Source organism: Passer domesticus, chromosome 6 (genome assembly GCF_036417665.1).
Source record: "Passer domesticus isolate bPasDom1 chromosome 6, bPasDom1.hap1, whole genome shotgun sequence".
NCBI lineage: Eukaryota > Metazoa > Chordata > Aves > Passeriformes > Passeridae > Passer > Passer domesticus.
The window spans coordinates 59,558,103-59,582,095 of NC_087479.1; the positions used below are offsets into that span (position 1 = coordinate 59,558,103).

Sequence of the window (23,993 nt, forward strand, 5' to 3'; positions counted from 1 at the left end):
AAAAACAATTGGTTTAGACACAGTTTACAAAAGCAATAGATGTTTCCAACCCAGGGATCAAATATGCATTTCCTTACAGAGTGTAGAAGCTTTATCCATCCATCCAAAGGGTTAGCTGTTGGGATGTGCATCTTCAATGGACCAAACTTTGGGCAGAAGGAATCTCTGGCACCACCTCCTTTTGGGCCCTTTTTACCATGCTCTGGTCTTTGCACAAAGCCCCTCTGCTCACAACGATCACAGGATGACAATCATGAGCACATTTGCTGCCAGGTGCTCCCAGAATGTGTTAAATTGCTGTCACAGAGCAAAGGACAGACTTACTCTAAGGGTGGTCCTAGGTTTAGGCTTGGCTTACTGTTTTGTTTTCCACTGTAACAGCAGTTAGCATCTTCGAAGGACAGGGGTTAAACATGGTTTTATTCTGCAGCTTTCAAGTTTTATACAAAATGCACATGCCATACTACAACTCAAGCCCTCAAATATGTCTCCCAACTGCACTACAAACATGTGGATATCCTTTCCTTCCACGCTGCTGTCACAAACCAAGTTTTTCAGCAAAACTTGCTGTGGAAGATTTAGAAATGGACATTTTCCTCCTGCAAGAAAACTTCCAAAGTCCATTGGACACAGAGTTTTCTGGCTGATGAGCCTGTGAGCATCCTGACTGCCCAAGTACACAGAACAAGCAGCTCCCATGGCACTCTCAGAAGTTTACAAGCCAAACATCCTGTCAATGTGATCACACTGTAACCAATTCTGCTGAAGCAGGTATGTAGACATGGTATGAATTCTTAGGCAAAAAAAAAAAAAAATCTAAAGTTGCTTGTTATCATTTTCTTCATCTCTGCCAGAACAGCAAATTCAGAATTTCACAAGCTTAAATTATCTAAATTTCTGGTCCTGGCACTGTAAGGTCTGGCAAGTCACTGTCTGGGTACCACCAACTACTGAAGGGAGGATCACTGTTGGTCCAGCAGCAGAGCATCCAAGCTGTTGCTGAGGGCTCATTGTCCATCTCATCCAACAACTCCTCTGTGGTCCTTTCCCAAATAACCTAATCCCTTTTCCATTTTTGAGGATGTGTGGACATACTGGTAGAGGCACATTAAAAGGCCAGCTGGCACCAGAACTGACCAAAGCTAAATCAGTACAAATTTAAGTCAAATTATGAAATGCCATTGAATCCATAACCACATTTGTTTTGCAAGGCTTTCATTCACATAGCTATCTGTAGGTCAGGCCCTACTGTCTCCCTATTTTCCCAGCTGTCTGCTTTGTCTCTCTTAGCCCCAGCAGCTTCAGACTCAATGGTGTTACTGTGGTGGATTGGGTTGCTGCCTCAAAATTTACCAGTAAAACCAGTCACTGGCCATTTCTCTGTGCTAGCTCCAGACCCAAGCTCCTTATCTTCAGTGTGAGTTGATGTGCAGAAATTAGTTATAGCCAAACTTAGTGTGTTTCTGAACACCCCTCTGTGCGAGGGTGCTGGCTGAACTCACATTTTACTACATTAGGTAACTTCATGGACCACCTATGATGACCTCTGACAGAAGGCTGGGATGAGCTGGAAGGAACAAACAGAAAAGGGGATGGGGGAAAAAGGGTTTGTAAGTTTACCCCAGTCCTCTCTCTTTAAGAATGCCTGCAACAGTCAGCATTTTAGCTTCAGAACCAGAACACTGCACAAGTCACCATGCACCAATGCAAAAACCATATTGTTGTTCATCTCAAACAAAAAGATCATATCAGCTTTATAGAAAAAAAATTTAAATCAAGTATCCATTTAGCTGTGCTGTTTTATACCTGTCTATGTTTGATAGTTTCAAAGCAGCAATTTTAAGTGTCTTGACCATTTGAGCAGAAAAAAATACATAGAGAGCAGAATTCTCAATTTAATTTTCAGTCAGCCCTTTCTCTACCATGTCCCAAATGCTCAGCCAGTCCTAACAATCACAGTCCTACATTTTAGCATTACAGGAGTTAAGAACCATGCATGTCTCTTGAAATGAGTTTTAAAGTTAAGAAGATGTCAACTCAATGATCAGAGCAAAAATCAGCATGCCCCACTAAATAGTGAACAGTTCAGAGAAATGATTTTTCACAAGGCTTTCTTAAAATTCTAGGAAATTGAATATTTTCTGTCTTTTCAGCCTCCATCTGCTGAATGTTCAATGCCTAAGAAAAATTCATTCTGAGGAGGACCACAAAAGTTACCCATATATTTAAACAAAGTTCAAACCTTGATTTATGATGCCAAACTTGTTGCCCAAGTACTCTAAGGACCTACTTGAAAAAAATTCCATGGACTCTACTTCCTGATTGAATTCTCCTGCAGAGGAGAATCAAATGGCATTTTGTCACTGTATCCATGACAGTTTGTCTCTACAGTAGTTTGGAACTACTTCCTTGGGATTCCCCTTCCTTGCATTCCCTCTTGCTCTGATCCCCTGAAACAAGGCTAATGAGACAGCAAAAATAAATCTTACTGTTCGTCCCTTCAGAAAAAAGTGCGATGACACGTGACCGGCTTAATCATGCAGCAAAGCTGATCACGAGTACACAAACACCTCTGAGCAAATCAAGGTCACTGCTAAAGTAGGTCAGCTCCATGAGCCAAGCACCCACCCAGAGTCAGGACCTCTTTCCACAAGCCCCATCAGCTCTGGCTCCCCCCAGGCAAGAGGCAGCCGTGTCCAAGGCACGCACGGATTTATTCTGAAAGAAATGCAATTCATAACTTTATGAATCACGAGTGTCTCGTATCTCAAAAGTGCAATTTCGCAATGACAGAGGAAAACTGTGGTGTGGTTTCCTGAAGAAGTCATTGTAAAGATACTCACTGTCCCTGTGGGGAATGACTGAACCAAAAACAGCCCCAGAAAGGAAACCATCTACTTCCCTTCACAGCAGTACTCCCTTGCTGGAGTTAAGTGTCACAGCACAAGCTGGTACAAAACAAAAAGAACTTCTTCATCTTCCCTAGCAGCAGTTTGCTGCTGCTGGAGGCTCCCACCACACTTGCACTTGGTGCTGGGGAGGTTTCAGCTCAGCAGCATGAGGACTCTAAGAGTCCCCAGGATGATTTCAAGATGCAGACCAGAATCCATGGGCTCAATGCTGCAAGTAACACCAGAGCCTTTATTATAGAATACAGAGGAATCACAGGGAAGACCTCTGAAGTAAAACAGCGCAGTTTCCTTTGCCCTCAGTACCTAAGGAATACCTAAGCCAGAATATGTCCTATCTTCCCAATATATTGATACTGTTTGGTTTTAATGGCTCCCTAACACCATTTGCAAGTACTCTGTACTCACAAAGTACAAAAAACCCTGTGGCTTCCTCTCACATGCAGATGCATCTCACCACACTCTGGTGCAAAAAAGGGATTTGACCATGGCTTGTTTGTTGAGGTCACCCTTTTACCACCAAGTCATCAGCATGCCCATCTGCTGGAATCCTGGATGCTGAGAATTTTAAACTTTCTGTGCTGACAGGCACAGACCCACAAGAGAACATTGCATTTGACCTGAGGCTGTGGAGAAGGCTTCCAAAATTGATTGATAGCCCTGGGATAATGAGTATGTAGTTGGTTAGAAGTGTGTAATATCACAGGGTGGAAAACTTAAGAGTTTGGTATTTTAGAATATAGAAACAGATATGAAGCAAGATGGAGGTTTTAGGGTGGAGGCAGGTAGTTCTTCTTCACCTTCTTCTTCCTTCTTCTTCATGAGTTTGGGTGGTATTTTGTAATTGGGCAGAAAAGTCCACATTGCAGGCTTCCAGGGATCAGTTATTGGGTTAAAAGGGAAAATAATCTAGGTGTCAGTTCTCAACTGGATAGTTTAGTCTTAAAAGACTAATTTTGACCATTTTGTGCCTTGCTAATGAAAAGCTGCTGAATTCATGGTTATGAGACTAGTTTATTGATAAGAAATAATAAACACCTGAGTCCAAACATGAACTACTGTCTCAAGTGCCTTCAATCCAGACCCAGAGAAACCAATACCCACCAGCCCCTGGCAGCCTGTGATTCACATCTGCGTTTTGGAACTCCTCCTGACATCAGCAGCTCATGTTTGGACCCAGAGCTGCCCCAGCCTCCTGCAGCCCCTCACAACAGGGCAGGGGGATGCCCTGCTCTGTGGAGGGCAGAGGCACAGCCCTCAGCTGCCCAAGAGACCCCCTCTTCCAACAGCTGCTCCCAATCTTTCCTGAGGAAAAAGTAGCAGGCTGGAGGGAAGCAGCCCATGAATTTTAACCAGCCACAAAGCTACAAGTTAAGCAAATTTGACATGGAGGAGGAAAAGTCTCCAATCAACAGAAGAAAAACTCCACATGCAGTTTCTCAGTAGATCAATCTGTCCAGGTACACTCCCACACCAAATGCATCTCTTCATCAGCAGTCTCTGAGAAAAGGCAGAACAGGTCACATCATGGCATCACCTCACAGCTTTCCAGTCTCTCAGTGGTGATGGAAACACACAACAATGCATTTTATCTTGTTCACAGAACACAGACTCCCAGATCAAGAGGGGTCTTGGTTCCTATCTTTCCTTATTTATGAGGGAAAGTACCTCAATCTTTACTTCCAGCTACTTTAACAAAGGACTTCTCATTGCCTCAAAACCAAGAATAAGTGCTAACTAAAATAACTTCCTCTTGCACAGGGGAGCTCAAAACTAGACCCAGAACACAGAAGTGTCTCAGCAGCACTCAGTAAATGGGAAGGATCACTTCCCCAGCCTGCTGGCAGCCAGTTCCTGACGCAATCCAGGAGGCTCTGGGCCTTCTTTGCTGCAAGAGCACCCTTGGTGGCTCATGAACCATGAATACATTTTCTGCCAAGCTCTTTTCCAGCTGTTCAGTCTCTAATCTGTACTGAGACATGGGGTTTTTCCTCTCCAGGTGCAGGACTTGGCATTTCTCTTTGCTAACCTCCTAAGGTTCTTTATAGGATTTTTGGTGACCCTTCTCTCTGGTCTGTAGAGATCTCCCTGCTTGGTAGCACACTCATGTGGTGTCTCAAACACATTTCCCAGGTTTGCATTTGTCTGCAGCTCTAAGTATAAAGTTTCAGAGAGCATGGAAGGAAAGGAAAACAGGCTGGTTCTGGAAAGAGAATCCAATAGAATTAAACAACCTCCAAAAATCCTAGCTCATGCTCTTTTCTAAGTGAAGCAGATAAATATGTGTTTCAAGGTGGTGTAGTCATATGGGAAGGCCTTGTGGATAGAAGCATGGATCACCTTCAAAGCAGATAAGGAAAAATGGATCAAAACCAAAGCCAACCCATGTCACCTCCAGGAATGAAATCTGTTTAGACCAGATGTGCTACGCATGAAGTATTTCTCTCCTTAACAGGGGACTGGGATACACCTGTAGTCATAGAGCTCAAGGTCCAGCTTAAAGTTCTACAGAACAGCCACTGGAGACATCATCAGAACAAGCATCCTGATTATCCAGCTGACCCTCAGCCACAGGAGATTCAACATCCCCTCACATCTCCGGAGTGTCTGCCTCTCTTCTCCTCCTACCCACTGAATCCCAGCTGCGAGAGGGTTTCTACAAAGCTTGCCAGTTTGCAACCATTACTGAAAGCTTGATCTAGTGTAAGCTTCTCCTCGGCCAAGATTAGACACTTTGAGCTCTTATTCTTTGAAGTGAGCTTATGCTGCCCTGTTTGCATATTTCATTCTGGGCAGCCATCAAAAGGAAACATCACAAGGGAATCAAGCCCTTGTGAAAAGGTGGTGATGCACACTCTTGAAATCAGTACTAACACGCTGCTGTTACCAAAGGAATTTGGCCTGCTTCAATAATCAATCTGCCAGCACATGCACTCCTCAGGTTCCAAGAAACTGCTTCCACAGGGAAAACAGAAAGAGACCTGCCTTTCTTGGAAGGCCAGGCTTGAGGGGATTTATGAAACCTCTACACATGAAACAAACTGTAGCCTCTCTACAGGCTACTGGAACCAAGTACTGGTCCTCACATCAGCAGATAGTGGGTAGAGCTCCCAGTGCTGCAGGAATTCCTGAACTCAGCCCCAGCACACAGAATGAGACTGAACCAGCACTTCAGGTATCTCCACTGGCAGCAGGAACCACCAAATTCTGCCCCAGAGCTCTGCACACTCTGTGTGTTACTGGGTGCCTCGTGACATTTTATAGACACACTGAGATCACCACAGATATTCTAGGAACACATGTTCATATTTCACCTCAAATGTCAGCAGGGATACATTAAGGAGGGCTTTACCAGAAAAGTGTAGCTGCCACACAACACCTGTAAGCTGACAGCTGATCTCCTACAGAGTAAAAAAAAGTTACACTAAGAATTACACCCAGGTTTGTCAATGAAAGATCCACTCTCAATCAGCACACTCCTTTGGATGTCTTGGGATTTCAACAGGTCCTGCTGTTCTAAAACATCCAGATTGATTTTGCTGGAAAGGGATACGGCCATTATTCCATAAAAAGGAATAAAAATCAGCCGTGCTGAGAAATCCAGCTGCTTGTAGAAAAAGGACTGAGCCCAATGTCAGAACTGTTTTAATTATTTAAACCCAAGACACCCAAGCCTTTACTTTAAAACAATGCTTCAGAAATGTTGTTCAGCACAGCACCCCAGAATTTCTGTAATATAAGTTATGGAACAAAGTAACATTAAAAATAGGGTCCACTAACCTTAAATGCTGGTAATGTAAGTTTACAAAATCTATGTTAGGATGTGATATTTAATATTTATTTATTCCAATCCTTCAGAAGATTTTATGTATATGTGAGAAGAAACAAAGTATTGTATTTTCAAGACTGGGGAGAATGAGAAAATTTAAAATTAAAAGACAACAGAAACTTTAAGTCCTTTGGGCCAGTTATTTCAATCTGCTCATTTGACATCAAAATCAATTGTTCTTTTAGTAATGACAGAGTTAAAAAAAAACAGACCCAGGCTCAACAAAGGAAATCTACTCCCTCAATTACTACAATCTAAACTTAGCTGAAGTCCTGAGTTTCCAAGCCAGGTCCAGCCTCTAATGTGTGAGGGACCTACTGTTTCACAACCACTGGATGCAGTCCTTGCTCACCAACCCTAAGCCAGCCAAGGGATCTGGAGAGGGTGGAGGCAGAGCAGGGTGTGTGAAAGATGGGAAAATCCGTCCTACCGTGTGGGTAAATCAATTATCCAACATTAACCGGCTTCAAGGAAAAACCTAACCAAAGTTGATTTCTTTAATAGCTTATGTACTTCCAGCATGCTTTGATCAGAAACACACACCCAAACCCACAAAACAACAAAAACCTTCTCAGCTGAGGAAGCAGTGGTTCTGTGAAGTCTCCCAAGCTGTACACATTACTTCTGATCTGTCAACAACAGAAGATGCACTGTAGAGTTGACTTCAAAGCCAAAATTTTTAGAAGATTAGAAATTTCTCTGTAAGAGGACTGTACACAAGCTGGACTGACATTTCTGGAGCAGGAGCAGCATACAAGATAACAAGTAGGTAAGCCACTTAACTCGCTCCCCATGTTATACAAACAGTAGGAATTTACAATCAGTGCCTCTAACTCATGGCTGGGCATAGCTCCTTTTTCCACTTGCAGTCCAAAGGATGCAGCTTTTTGTTTCAAGATTTCATCCAACTCCTAAATATGAGCACCAGTTTACAGCAGACAGATGTTTTAGATACAGGTCTTAAAGACTTTAATTAGCCAAACAGAACAAGTAAGTTTCATATTGTTTAAATGCACATCTTCTAATCTAGAGATGATGAATAAAGCCCAACTGTACACTGTAAGCATTATTATGACTGTGATATGATCTGGGCAAATTTAATTTCCCTACTGCAGCTCAGTGAAGCTCGTGGATCCTCACAACTCAGCAAATATTCTTCCTGTAGTTCATAATCTCAAAAGTTGTCCTTCAGTGGCAGGAAGGCAAAATCCTCTCGGAAGTTCAAAGAAATGTGTCTTAAAAATGAATCAGCAGCCTAGCAAAACACTTCCTCATTTGTGTCAAAAGTAGAATTTTGTGATCAGTGACTTGGCATGCCATAGAAACCCTTCCAGAGCTTCTTCCTCAAGCTCATAACTACTGCTTGTACTTTAACAGGCTCTATTGACTTTAACATTTCAAGTGAGCACAAGCTTTAACTCAAGTCATCTTCTCCCTGGCACAGTACTGTTTTAGTACTCCATTAGTTCCTCCAGCTTCCAGCCACCAAGTCCTTCTGGGCTTTTGTTAGGTGCTCATTTTCTTCCCTCCTCTTACATGCAGCACTGCAGGCATCCGAACCACACAACACATTCAAGCCATGGCATGAATAATACTACCCAAGTAATATTTTCTCACTTGACTTTTACAGTTCATGCATTATGGGAAGTTAGCCATTTTTCAGCTGAATGGATTCAACCACTATTCACTTCTTTTAGCCTCTGAAGTGCATCTCTTAAGGTGAAAATCCTAGTTTTCTTTTGAGTTGAACCACCCGGTCCAAATACTTTTAAAGATATTGCACGGAGCTGTTTTCCAGTCATATTATTACTACAACAAACCCAAACACATTTGGCATGTGCAAGACCTTTCATTCAGAGATCTACTGCCAAACTGCAGCTAAATACTTTATATCTTCAGGGAACAAAGCATTGGAACAAGAGGGCAAAAATATCACCAGAAGGAGCAAAGACAGGTGGTTCTATTTATAGCTGATACTTTCATTTCCAGTTTTTGCATACTCCCTCTGGTCCTGCTGGATTTCATTGCTGGCTGGAAGAAGCCACCCCTGCTCTCAGCACTCTGGCAGCCTGACAAAGCAAAGCCAACAGGCTGTCACTTTCCCTTCCATCCTAAAGTAAGCCCTGGGAAAAGGAAGAAACTCTCACCCTGCCTGGAACCAAGCTGGGGTATTCCTCACTCTGGCTGCCTCTCCACCATTTCCCCTAGCTCACATATCCTCAACAGGCTCGTTTTTCCCCACTGGTTTCTTTCAAGTGAGCTTGTGCTCACTTGAAATATTACTGGTTTCTTTTTTACTTCACATAAAATCAGCTGTCAAACACAAATGCATCACATCCATGTGAATGTCTATGTTTCTTCCTTCAGACTATCTTAGAGGCTCAGCTTAATTTTTGTTCTCCCATACTACCAGTGCTTTTTGGATAAGAGAGCATCACAGCTTTTTGTCAAGTGTACAAGTCAGAATCTGGTAAAAGAAAAAATAATGTACAATGATGACATAGCTACAGTATACATTAAAGTTTGTGTGGAAACAGAAATTTGCAACTCTAAAATGACTGAAAAATTTCCATTTTTAGGTAAACTTCTCCCCACATATGCACCTGCAACTGGAGTCCCTCTGTTGGTGGAGCAACAATAAACACTGACAAAAATAAGCTTGGCAGCTTCCTTTCCTGAAGTCACACTATTTGCTAGTTAAATCCAAATCAAACAGTGAAACCCTGACACTGCAACAACTTAGCACTTCTGAAATTGTTATATGGAAAACACGTAAAGAAACACAGGTTAAAAAAAGATACATATGTCATTTTCAAGTCTTGGTTAATGCTCCAGTGTGGGAAATAGATTTGTAGGTTAGCTGGCAAAAAACTGATGTGGCAAAAAAGCTGATAGGCCAAGAAACACTTATAAAGAATTGTAATTAGGAAATAGTTGGCTTGTGATTGTAATGGTGTGAATTAAAACATGAGACTAAAAATGGAATAAAAGTTTTTAAAACGCCTCTCAGTTTTCCCTTCTCTGGGTCAGAAAGAACATAATCCGACACTCCAGAGGTAACACCACCACCTATACTTGAAATTCACATTTTAAAGGAGGGATTTGCTGCTAAGGCTGAGAAAGGCAGCCTTTCCAAGCCGTGACAGCTCCCACTGGGGCATTATCCCACACTCTGCCCTCAGCAGAGCCACACAGAGCAGCTGGAAGCGCAGCCACAGAGAACACTGAGAAGTAGGGCAAGCTCCCAAGGCCCCCGGGCCAGCACTAATATTGACACAGCACACTGGGAGCAGAATTGCTGGAGCTGACAACTCCCTGCCCAGCCAGAGCAGTGTCAGGACTGCTGGGGAACAAGGCAAGGGATGGCAGGGCAGGGAAACCACAACGCCAACCCAAAGAAGTCCTTCAGCAGGACATTAAAGGTAAAGTTAGAAGTCTCATTGCACTATATACCGAACACCTAAGTGAATGTTCTTGGCTTCTACTGCAGCACTAGCTACTTTTCATGCTTCCTTCTCTCTTCCTTGGATAAAATGGAATGTCTGTGCAATGTGACACATGTTCAAGGTGAGCCCCAAACACCCTACAGTATGAACCTCCCTAAAGCCAGCATTTTGAGTGGTTTTGGTTTTGAGTTTTTGTAATTACAGCATTCAAAGTAAGACTTGATGGAGCAAATCAAGTGATTGTTTAGGGAAAAGCCATCAGAATATGGCTTGGAAAAAGTTGTATTTGTCTAGCTCAGGAAAAGCACGAGATAATGCTGTAAACCTCACAGCAAAGTTTCACAGAACAGCTGATAGAACACCTTAGTGCCAAAGGGATGGCTTTACTTCCTTTTTTAGTCTCTTGTCACTCTTACCCCAGATTTCCCTTCCAGTACTCCAGCAGAGACTTTTATGAAGTCCTCAGAGCCTGCCTGTACAGTGTGTTGAATTCGTCAGGCTGAACAATAACTTGAGAGAAAGCACAGTCTTCTGGGGGCTCAGAAATCTCAAGTGCCTTGCTGGAAGGTCAGATGGTACCCAGAAGCAGCTCAAAGCAAGGGGAAGAGACATGCCAGAGAAGGGGAAGGGAAGAAATGTCCTATCCAACTACAGTAAGCAGTTAAAATATTCCTGTTACAGCCTTTCTGCACTTTCAAGATATTTTCAGCACTCCCGCAGGATTTGTTTTCAACACACAAATCCCTCCTTGGTTTGAACAAGACAAGGTATGCTGAAACCTTTCCACTGATCCACATCTGCACTGTGACATTTTCTCTGCTCTTTTGTGAATGGCAAGTTATTAATATACAGGCACAGTAGAGGAGTATTTCCATCCACTCTGCAGTCACTGCTGCAGTGGGAGTAGAAGCTTTATTTTCTTGAGAAAGGCCTACAGCAATAGGACAGCCCTTTAGAGAAATGGCTGATACAACATATTCCTTTTTTGTGCCTGTGTACATTCATGCTGATGTTGAGAACCACCAAATTTCCAAACCTGTGACATTCAGTAGGCAGAGATATAGCTGGATACAAGCCTCAGACTTGCATTTTCCAGACAGGCTTTTAAATCCATGATTTCTAATTTAAATCAACAGTCAAGTTTGAATGCATACTTTTACATTACAATTGAAACTGAAGAAGTTTTTAAATTGCTGCTGTATTTGGAACAAAGGCTCAAGTTCCCAAATCATGACAGCCTTTATAAAGGCAGAGAAATGATCAGGGAGCACCAGTAGTTTACTTAATGGAATCCTTATTGCTATGCAGACATCCAAACCATTACAAAAATTAAAAATAACAGAAATGTAAGTTGGGAAGAACAGCATGTAATAGACACACGCATACAAAAAAAAAAAAAAAAAGCCAAGAGAGAAATAATCCTGCCATGGCCAAACATGGGCAACTGAGGAACAAAACCTGTTCAGAAAAAACCCAACACAACAAATCACAGCCACCCAACCCCAAAATTAGACTCTCATAAAACTGAAGGCTGCATGCTTCATTTTTTTTAAATGATTTCTCATCCTTGACTCAAAGATCTATCCACACAACCTCCTTTCCCACCTAATCAAGAAGGGAAGCAGCACAGAGCAAAGGGACATCTGACTAACAGTTGCAACCAGAAGTTTCTCCAACCCATTGTTTTAATTCCAAAAGAAAACATTCCACAACCTGCACAGTCTGATCCCAGTGGACCTAGGAAAGATCACTAGACAGTTCACATTCCTCCTCAAAAAAGCTTAAGTAGGTTTAGATGATTTTATTTCTGCAAGTAGCAGACTTGTGCCAAATATTAATAATGCAGTCCCTTAGTTACCACTTACAAATGCTCGTAATTATTTACAGCTCCTGAACAGAGGATGGCTTGGATACCATCCAACAAATCCCCAGCAATTTAATTTGTTTGAAAATGGAAAACTTTCTACTTTCACTCAGCAGAACAATAGAGGCAATGAGTTCTGCTTAAGGAACAATGAAATAAACTGGTCCTCTTCAGCTTAGAAAACTGGCAGGACCAAGATCTACAAACTCATCGAACATCATGGGGACATCAAGCAAAGCTTGGCTGAAAGGCTCAAAACAACACAGCCCTTCACATGAGGTGGAAAGGCTCTGGAAACTCTCTGCCAGGTAACAGGAGGCCTGGAAGCTCCTGTGGTTTGCACAGAGAGGTAGGACCAGCTCATGGAAAGGGATTCTGTGGAGGGTTACCACCCCATGTGGCCTGGGAAGTCCCTGAGCTGAAAATAACTGTGGGCCCTCATCCTACTCTTTCACCAGGAACAACTCACAGCCCTGCTGGAGACACAACTCTGCAAAAACTGGGTCTTCTTTATGGCACACAGTGGTGTCTCTTGCCTTCATTTGTTATCAGTAAAAGAACATTATCTCAATTTCTAGGTATTCAGAGAAACTTCTATTTACAAGTCCAATATACATGGCAGACTCACAGGGAGTGTGAAATATACAACATCCTCAAAAAACCCTTCCAGGTCAACTGTGTTTTAAGCTAACTCACCTGTAATTATCACCCTACCACCACTCAGCACCAGGAAGAACATTTGAACTGAATCCTTAGAGATTACAAGTTTAGCAAAGCAGTTTGTGAAAGCTTATCAGAAAAAAACCCACTCTAATACAGGAAGCTGGGTTTATATGCTCGGTGTCTGCTTTCCTAGGTGGAATTTCAAACCCAGTTTGAACAGCTCAAGTCCTCTGCAGCACCCAAAACCAACAGCAAGGAACCCCATAAAAGTCAGCAGGCACAAACCACCCAAAACAATCAACAGAATGGCAGGCCTGAGCCTCACCTTGCCAAGCACTTCAGTGCATACACACTGCCCCACTCACCTCACACCTTTCCTACAGTGGCAGATCTTTCCTATAATCAAATAGAACTCTCAATTCTCTTTTTTAAAAGAGGCCAAATGGCCATTAAAGCAGGCAAACTGTTACTGATCATAGAATCATTAAGGTTGGAAAAGACCTCCAAGATCATCACGCCCAACCTTTGACCTTTGATTACACATAGGGGAAAAACCCAACCAGACAAAAATGCTCAGAACAGAAAAGAATCACATATTGGAAAAGATTATGGACTAAACAATAGATATAAAGAGTTCCAGCATTTTTTAAGGGTCCTACTTTTCTGAAATGCTCACTTCAATCTGATGCACTATTGTGCCCAGACTTTAATGGAGAAATAAATACAATTTTTGTATGGATGTTTTCTTCAGTCACTCATCTTGTGCTCAACTGAAATGCTTTTTTATGTGTTCAAGTCCCTTCAGCTCTCTTCAAAGGTTCTGTCCCCTCTTCCACATGCATTGAATTTATTTGTTGTCCCTAAAGGTACAAGCTTAAATTTATATTCTCTAGATTCTGAAGTAACTGACTAAACACAAAACATTTACCCTGAGCAACTTAACTGACAAATGTAAAGGCACTTTCATTACCTTCATGTTAAATCACTCCATCTTTGTTTTCCTAAATATGAGTATCAACTCCTCAGCTTTCTGTCCCACATTTGTCTCCCTCCAGTATCAGAGCTTGAAATTTCACCTTATAGCAAATCACTGGTATTAATATTCTGTCACTGTATTGATATTCTTATTCCAAAACAAAAGTGTTATATTTTGGTCCATTTAATTATTAAGACTATAGACCAAAAGTGGTGTTTGCTTTGCATTTTAGTTCTGCTGAACAAAACTCATGGGTATTACATTATATGTATGCTTTAGAGAGTAACAACATGAGAACCCCCTGCAGTATTTTTAACCTTTTGACTTGTTTTGCTGCAAGAGTCTCTGTAGTCCCCTTCCCTCTGCTCCAGGTCTCTCAGGCCCTCCCTGTCCTGCTCAGCCTGGTAAAAGCTGTATGTCCTTGCACTTCCTTCTACTCAAACACAGAGTACAGATAAGCAGGCAAGTTTTATCTCAACACTGATACCAGATTCATTCATATCTGCTCCCTTGTATAATCCTGTGTTCTGCTCTCCTCTGCTGCAACAGGAGGCAACCTCATCTACTATTTTATAGGACACACTGATATGCTGTAATTCAGGTCAAAGTTTACTTTACAAAGATATCATGGAAGAACTGATGTGTTGTAAGAATCCCTGAGCTGCCTCCCACCTTTTCTGTTCCGAAGGTTCGTTCTCCTTGCTCCTCACTTTCAACTTTTCTAGCCTGAATTTCACTAAGTCACCTACCTGCTACTAAACCTCATTTCATTTTCTACCAGATAATGTTATCAGCTCATTGACTGAAGGATTAATCCAGTGAATTGCTTCTTCCTCCTTTAAGTGAGTTTAGTTGTGCTTCTTTCATCTGACACTCTAAATTTATGTTTGCAAAACAGTTCATTCCTTGAACTCCTTTCAGTTTTCTATTCACACTTTATCAAGTCCAAGAAAGTATTAAAGCCATGACATAATTAACATTCTACATAGATCAACCTACCTTTGAGTCCAGCTTGATATCCTTGTTTACCAAGGCACAGATTCTTTTGTGCACCTCTCTAATGTTGCCCTGGGAACTGCCAGTCAATAAAGTCCTTCCACCCTCAGTCACTTCCTCTTGGAAGTGTGACATACAGAACAGGACTCAGCTGCAAGTTAGAAAGGGCACATGTATTTCTCAAGCAAGCCAAGTGGAAATTGCCAGAATCAATGCTACTGACTAATCCTTACTCAGCTCACACACAGTAACTATGAATCAGTTTGATAGTTTATTTAATACAGGGCTAGGTGGATTTTTACAGTGCAGCACACACTCCTCTTTGGGAAATTCAGAAGATAGAATTCACACCATTTCATTAGTTGAGAAGTTGAAAATCTAACCTTTTAACCCTTTCTAACTGCAAGAGCTTTTAACCTCCTGGCTTCAGCATTCAGCTGGGTACTCCCATACAGCACTGGTGCTTACCTAACCCCACACTGAACTGTTCAGAGATACCTAATCCTGTGAAGAAGTAGTTTTTTTTAAAAACCTACAAGTCTGAGTAATGACAGTAAGGTGATTCAGAATTCAAACAGATACCAGCACTGTACAGTGGAGGGGAGAGACGATGAGCTCACCAGTGAGTGTCCTCCATTTAACTTGCCTGGCAAGCACACACCTCGATGTGGGAGCACACAGATCAACTCTCAAAGGCAGATTACAGCACAAGTAGCCCTACAAAGCCTCCAGGGTAATAGAAGCATTCAAGATACACTCTGAAATGTATTTATTTTTTGTTTGTGAGCTGCTGCTTGGATAAATTTGCTCCTTTTCTAGAAGGCTGTTTAATCAACACCCAAGTGTAATCCATCTCCCACCAACAGCATCACAGTCAAGAAAGAACCTGGATGGACATTATTCCAGTTAGGATTAAAAAACATTGCTCTGGGTTGGGATGGCACATGGAACAGTCAAATCTAACTGCACTGAGATGACTGCTGCCTACAGCCTGAGCAGTGGGAATGTGAAAACTATGAAGATAAAAGCAGAGCACAACACAAGGAGCCACCAGGAACAAAATGACCAGCCCTTTGAAGGGTGGAAACCAAGGAAAAGCTCGCATGTGGAAATGATTGGGATGAGTACACTTCTGGAAGGATGTGTGGAAAATACAGAACTACACCGTGAGGGATGATTGAAGAGAAACTCACCCGCTGCTGCCAAACAGAGACTCGGCCAAATTCCGTCATAGGGAGGAGTTAAAGGGGATATGCTGAGTTGTATTTGGAGATGAAAAACTAATCCTTCACTGCAATGAGGTTTGCTAGAAAGGGCAGTCAAAGTTAGCTGTACTTATTTCTATGTTTCTCCTTTAAGGTAGTGCATCAAGGTGTCAAAAGGGCAGAGAAGTTTCTTTTTCTGCTTCCTGAAAGCCTCTAAAATCCACTTGCCAGCCACTCCTCCAGGTAAACCTGAGAACCTGCCCCAATATTATCCTGTGACCTGGTTGCCAACAGAGCATCACTCCAAAACATCGTCAGCGCCACGAAACACACACGCACGAAAGAGCAAACAAAGCGCTCACAGAACGGAGACAAAAGGACACAGAGAGCCACACACAGGCAATTCCAAGGGTGAATTCTTGAGAGTCTGTGTCTGTAAATAAAGTCAGAGGCCAGCTAAGACACCAGTTACCAGGCTTTCCAAAGTCACCAAACAAAATTCAACAGAAAAATGGAAAAATAGGTTCCATTGACAAATAACAGAAAGCAGTACTTTTCCAGGTTTGTCAAGGGACACCATCATTCCAGTGGGTTTGGGGCTACAGGAAACTAGCAAGGCACAGAAATATCCTAAAAGTAGAGGGCGAATCGGATAAGCGACCAAATATTTGTTTTAAAAAATAAGAAGTATGCACCCGAAATGTGTGCCAAAGAAAGTAGATTACACAAGCGTTACAGCACACCATGAATGAATCCATGGAGGCTTAAGCATTTGCCTGAGCAAATTCTGCTCTAAAAGGCACATTTATTTTGTCTAAAAAGCAGCAAGAACTCTGCAACACTAATTGAAGCACTTAAAGGAACTTTAAGAATCTTAAAATGTTGAATAGTGATCATCAGTATGCTACAATACTACCTGGGTCTCTAATGAGATACCAATAGGGCACTTTTTGCTCACTTTTTTGTTACATGGAAGATTTTTTTTTTTATTTTTTTTTTTTTTTTTTGGTTCTGCTTCTTTCCAAGGTGTGCAACTATTTGGTCTTTATTAGTGCTCATATGCTCTAGGGAAAAAATAAGTCAATTCACTTCAAATAGAAGGCATAAATTATCCCATTATCTGCTGAGTTAAACTTGGTCTTACATTATCATTTATATTCCAAATAAAGTTTAACATTTTTTGTAAATCTCTTTAATAAGGGCACATTACAGTCTTAGAAAGTTTTTCATGCCACTGAACACAAGAACAATTCTCCTGAACAACTATTTGATAAGAACATCAAGAACAAACGATGGTGCCAATATTTCTCTGAATGGAAGCCTGGGTAGGTTTTAGAAAGCTTTGCTTCTTGAAAACAGAATATTTAAACCAACTGGCAGCAAGATGAGATCTATGCCAAGTTTGAGAATCGTTCTTGAACAGCAATTCAGTTTTTTTTTGTTTTTACACAGATGTGTCCCCTACTCTAAGGCAGCAAAGGTGTGCACAATTAATGGAGTTCAAACCATGTATTGTCTTGGAAAAAAAAATCTTTTTCCCCCTCAGTTTCTTTCCTATATTCCACTTCCTCCAGACTTCCTGGCAAGTTTAACTGGAGACATTGCTGGGTCTCTGCCAATTTTACATAAATTATCAGTTTGACAACAACTTGGACACGTAAGTGTTCAGCTCTGGCAAAGTCAGGTGATGGTGGTGAATGAGCTCCTGAGAGATTTGCGTATCTGAAACACTTCTATATTTGTCCATCTGGAAACCCAGAGGCACATGGGCCAGCAAGGGGAAAGGGAAAAGAGTCAGAGGTCTGCCTGAGTTACTCTTTCCTGTTATAAAAGAGAATTTTTTTTAATGGCACAATAAATACTGAAAAGCTCCACTGTATAGCTCCAGAGATGAAAGTAAGAAGTTGCTTATTTTTTTGGCTTCTGGGTTTCAGTGCCAAAGCCAGATTTTTTTCATCAAATTTTTATGTAGATTTATGAAAGAAATGACCCAACACAGCTCAATCCAAAAATACTCTGTCACAAAGTCTCTTCTTCCACATGAAGGTTGCAGTGTAACACATTTAAAACAGCACTCTTCACACTTCCTGCCTCTCCCACCTCTCCTTCAGGAATACTCACTTTGTGAGCTGTTTCCTAACCCACAAAAGCAGAAATGTTTATGAAGCCACAAGTTGTATGGCATCAGCAATCCCAAATCACTCTTCTGGGGCAAATACTCAGCTTTGAGACCCAGCAGATTCCCCAGGCCTGGATCTCTGCCCAACATAAATGTCACCACGGAGCAGAGGGACAGAGACATGGATGGAAATTCTCAGCCAGGAAGGCTTGGAGCACTGATAAAGGCTACACTGTCCACGGCAACCCAGTTCCAATGATTATCAAAACTGCTGTCCAAACTCATCCAGCTGTCCACAGATGATGCAAAGGACTCGTGTCATTATAAACCAAACTGCTGGGCACCAAAGCCAGCATTTTGTCCTGTCAAGGTCCCAGAGCAGAGCCCCGATGATCCTGCCCTGAACAGTGGCATGTTTCCCACATGTTCCTTGAAAACCTGCAGAAATCCATCAGTCAGAGCAGAATTCTTGGGAGAAACACACAGAGAAAGGACAGTCAGAAAAGTTGCACAATGGCATCAGCTGTATCCAATTGTTAAAATTCCCTCTACAACGGTGAGTTGACAATCCCCACCAGGAATGGGAATGTAGAACCAGTTTTTCCAATAGTTGACTGCAGTAATCTTCTCCTCTGTTGGGCTTTTTTCCCCCTCAACATCTTATTCTTGATAATGACAAAAGCACTAGAGTAAGACAAATAAAGAGCTACTCCAGCTAAGAAAATAAAGCAGGCATTTGCTATGGAAGAGTCTCATGGTCAAGTCAGATAAATGAGGACAGGAATTACCTCATTCAACAAATAATGCCAAGTACAGTAATTGAGATCCCATTATTGCCAGCTGGGATATCTTAAACAGACTGAACTAGATTTTTAAATGCTGTAATAGGGAAATACCCATCTTTCTTCAGACTTGTCTCCTGGCCAGACAAGCTGACCATGTTGCACATGTCTCAGATGGAGAAAAATGTATTTACATAAAAGTCCTAAAATTTCTAACAGAAGTAAAACAGAAAATCCCAACACGAACCCAAACTAGCATGAACTCTTTATCTGTCTTTCTGCTTAAAATAGGAATATCCAATTGCTGGCCTTGTATTTCTAAAGTACAAGTAACTTCGAGTACTCCTAGAGTTTGGACCCAAAATGCACAGAAAGCATTTGACAACATTTTGAACAGATTGTTCTTTAATTACAGCACATTTCCAGCAATTCTAATGTTTTATGTGACAAGCCCCTCTACAAGTCACTGAACCTGACTTGACAGGTTTCTAAAATAAACTACAATATTCAGAGGCTGGTTTGGTCATTGCAATGAAAATATATTTTAAAATAAGAAAAAAAATAAACTCTATAAAAACAGGAAGAAAACAGCACTATTTGTAATAGAAACTTCCAAGCCGTAGTAAATTTGGTATAGATTAAAACCACAGTAAAATGTTACTCTAGGGCAGCAAATTTGCTAATTTTCTGCAACTTTATCAGATTGATAAGGAAAAAAAGCTTTTCCAGGTATCAGAGCTTTCTAAGACCACAAACATATGTAAATTTCTGGATTTATGAACTTGGGCCATGTCCTGACTATAGCACAAAAATATTCTTAAGTACGTTGAGGGCACGGTGTTGATACTGACTTTTTTCCATTAAGTCATTGAATTAATTTCATCAATAAAAAAGCCAATTTGCAAATGCCAAGATTACATTAAATGCCTTGGCAACAAAGCACATTGGGAAGGGAACAGAGGAATAAAAGGGCCTCCTGTTTCTTAGTCAACAATTGTAGAACTTCAAACTGGAAACCACAATGTGGTCAGGACCAGGTTAAAAAAATATAAACCTCCAAAACAAATACCTGATTTTTTTGCAATCTATTCTAGACCACAGATTCTATCCCTGAAAAATGACCAGGCCATTCAAGTCTATGGGCAAAATAAATACTATTTTCCAAGGTTATATGAAAACTAATAAGCCAGTAGCCAAAGTGCAGCAGAAAGCCCAAAACTCAAGTAGATTTAAAATACAATTATCAGAGGTCCTTGAATGAAAGATAAAAATATCAGTAGCACTCAAACTGAAGCCAACTTGCTGCCACTCTCAATGACTACAATGTATATGCACAACATAAAGGATGAAAGTTTTGATATTTTAATAGATCATTTTGCTTCCAATTGGAACTGAACTCCTAAATTTTGTAATGCTCCAAGAAAAATCCACAGACAACAAAGAAATCCATTCAGAACAAGATAAGGAAAAGTAAACCCAACCAAACAAGTTCAAGGAAACTATAAAATAACAGCTTTGAAAACATTCTTACAAAAGAAAAAAAAAAGAGGAAAAAAGTTAAAATAAAAGTTATTAGCTTTATTTTTTCCTGTTTTTTTTTCTAGGAAGTAACTTTTCCTTCTCACTTCACCTGATAAATATTCTGCATTACAGCAGTATTTAACAATTTCTACAGTCTTTTTAATTTTGTCCGTTTTGGTCAGGCAAATTATAAAAGGTAAAGGCACTTTAAGGAAGTTTCCAAGATAAAGAGAACTGGCAATCAAGAATAATAGTAATTTCTGAGCTCTCTGATAGTCTTTTTTATTCACCCTTGAAATCCTACATCAATTCCAAATGGATCATCAAAATTTTAGAGTTTTCTGAGTAGTCCAAGAACACATCCAATCTTTAAAATACATGGATTCCATTCACTTATTTTTTAGCTGACACAGAAAGGAATTAAGGCAAAAGGCTGCAATTGAACGAGAACCTAAGAACTGCTACAAAGGACCTCCCTAGGAAAGTGATTTCAGAGACATGGTGCCAAAAGATGCTGCCTAGGAATCACCAAACATCCATCCCAGTGCTACAGCAACAGTCCATGGGAAGGTGGATTTCCATCCCAGGCACACAGGGAATAACTGGTCAGGGTTCAGCAATGTGTCTGCTGCCCTTCCCAGGTGCCACTAAACTGTCTTGTACCTGTGAAAACAGAGCCCAGCAACACCTGCAAGGAAAACCCAGCCAAAACCACCCCAAAAAACTACAACCAGCTGCTTGGACTCATGAATGGGCCCCTTGGAAATCAGCAGGAAACTTCAGCACCTTGTGCCCCAAGGGACTGGCTGGGTTCTCCCCTCCAAAGCGCTGCCAAGGAGACCTCCTGCTCTCTGAACAGCCTACTGGCACCATTCCTGCACAGGGCCAACCCAGTAAACTGCAGCACAGCTCCAGCACAGGGCCACAAGCTGCTCTGACATCAGAGCTGACCCAGAGGTGCATCTGACACGGCAGACACTGAATAACAGCTTCTCAAATGGCAGCAGACTGAAAAGGTTACAAATTCTCAATGTGCTGCCTGAGAAATATCTTTTTGCAACTGCAAAGGAGAAAGTGTGACCTGAGCAAAGAGAAGCAAGAGAAATCCTTGCAGGCATGGGTCCTCAAACAATCCTGTACTTTACTCATGAAGAACCCACTATCAGGCAGCTCTTGAATCAAATTAAACAATAAACCAGGAACTAGGGCATCAGGTAAAATAAATCTGAAATAATACCAAACACAACAGTAACTATCAATCTTCTTTGGGGCAGAGACTGAAATGTCAGACTGTTTTTTTAGGTAATTAATATTCCAGACTAACAAAGCCTGAAGATGTTGTTTTGATCTGCGTTCTTCTGCAGAATGGATTAAAAAAGAAATTACATTTCTCAACATCTGGTGAAAGATCAGGTTTCCAAGGAGATGAAGTCTGGGCCTTGGATAAGTAGCCTTACTGCATATTTCCAACAAACTGAGGTAAAAAAGGCAGGTGCCATATGCAGTTAATGGCTGTGATTTACCTCGATACCCACCCCATTCAATGTGCAGCTCAATTTAATAGCCATTACAAGTTCAGAGTCATTCAATACAAATAAAACCAATTGGATAATCACACTGAGATTTCTTCCTCACACACACAAAAAAAATCCTCAAGACTTAAACAGGCTTTCCAAATAACCCAATACACCAACTCTTAGGGAGAAAAGCCTTCTGATTTTTTAAGTTCATAATTTTTCTGCTTCAATGTCTTGAGTTTCTACCACATAACACCTGAGCACCAGTCTGGATCTGATCTGACTAAAGCTGGAACACATTTCCTACTGCAGTGCAAGACCACCACACCCATAGAGATACACACACACCCCACAGGCAGAGCACTCCTTGGCTTTGCTTCATCCATCATCAATCTACTGCCCAAAATCTACCTGCAGCAACTCTTAGAGACACTGAAAGACCCTCACTGAAAGCTCTTTCAACAGGTTTGAAAATGCCATCAACCACCTCATTTGCATCTTCAAGCACCTCCAAAACACAGATTGTAATTTCTGTGGGTTGATCAAGCAGAACATTCAATAACCAAATTTCAAAAGTTGGTAACTGAGTTCCAGTCAGCGACTGCATTTATCAAAATCATTATTTCAGGCTGAAGCTCTCAAAATATGATGACAGCCAAAAATTAAAGTTTCAAAACATGTTTACTGTATCAAAGTAAATAGAGAAAGCTTAAATATTGCATTCTGTAAACTTAGTGAGAACCAAAAAGCTGCAGAGATTAAAAATACGTATTTATTTTGGGCTTCTCCTTGCAGTCCTTTGTAGATGATATGCCTTTCTACAGCTTTTATTGAAGACAACTAACTTCAGAGAACTTCTTAACACTTGGGGATACAAGCAGCTGCCTTTTACTTTTCTGCCCTTTTTCAGAAACAGAACTATGGACAAAACTGATGCTAAAGGTTAAGAATGAAAAGCATGCAGGTTATAGAACTGAAAGGCACTACAGGATGCACCAAATTTACTTTGTTTCACTTAACAATAACACATTCCTTCAGGTTTTCCTGTAGCTTCTATCAAAGTGTAACAACACAGGCAATGGGCCCCATGCTGGAAACAGCTTAAAATGTTACATTTGAGCATGTAAAAAGCACTTCTGTACTCAAGTAAACTAAATAACCTGCATGTCTCCTGGTATTTCCAGCATCCTTGGCATCAATTCCCTTGGAAAACCTGCCTTCCTCACCTGCAGCTCTCACAGGTCTCAGCTTTGCCATCAGCCCTGCACAGCTTCCAAGAACTGTGAGCAACTCTAAGCTCCACCAAATAAACCCAATAAATGCTCTCTGTTCTCACTCCTAGTTGCCCAGAAGAATCCTTGGGAGCAAGTATTTGAAGGAGAAAAACAAATCTCCTTTAAAGCCCCCCTACAAACATCACCTTCCTAATACACCCCCAGCAAGGGTCCCCAAACACAGCAGGTCTCTCGGGAGCACGTGGTGCCAGGGATGTGGCAGCAGCCCCTAATTCCAGCTCTGCCTTTGTGGAATCCCAGCTCCAGCCACCTGAGCTTCCTGACACCAAACCAGGCAGCTTTCTTCACGTTCTCTGTGGTGCTTCTCGCTTGCCTGGCCTCCCAAGGAACTTCTTTTACGGAGCTTGATCCTTCACAGCCCCACACACCAGAGCTGGCATCCAGAGAGACAATGGAAATGCACAGCGTGGAAGAGAAAATGGGATAAAACAGCACAAAACCCCAGTGAAATGCTCTGGCTGTAGATCATTTTACACACTCCATTTCTACAAGCAGGGGGAAAAACCCCACGAATGATCATGAGAAGCACAAACCCACAGAAGTCAGGAGGAGTAAAGCCTTTCTCCTTAATAAGCAGCTGTGGTTTAGAGTAACCAGAGAGAGGTCTGTAGTTCCTAATGCTTCAAAGAGCTATTTACATTTGCATATTCCTGGAGGATACAAAACATACATTATGAAGAGGGCAGAGTTTAACCTCAGCCTTCTGCAAGACCGTTTACAGAGACAGTTAGCTGGAATTAATACTTAACTGGAAAAAACCCTCTTTCTTTTCTCCCTTACAGACTTGGCTGCAGCCTGTGTATTATCAGTCACTCACATTTAAAAAGCCCTTTTGATAAAAGATAAACAGGCAGGACGGGTCCTTTAATAT

General features: G+C 41.4%; 1 protein-coding gene across 11 annotated transcripts in view; it reads right to left on the reverse strand.

Annotated features, from left to right (window-relative positions):
- The window catches only part of BMAL1 (basic helix-loop-helix ARNT like 1), a 49,055-nt gene that overhangs the window by 23,851 nt on the left and 1,211 nt on the right, over positions 1-23,993 (reverse strand). The window contains exon 1 of one of the 11 annotated variants that reach the window (XM_064426135.1): positions 14,687-16,774. The exons of 8 other annotated variants lie outside the window; for them this stretch is intronic. The gene's annotated coding sequence lies outside the window, so the exon portion shown is untranslated. Of the gene's footprint in view, positions 1-77; positions 1,471-1,502; positions 2,602-14,686; positions 16,775-23,993 lie in introns of those variants that run through there. 2 more of the 11 variants (XM_064426133.1, XM_064426130.1) reach the window with 2 other exon arrangements.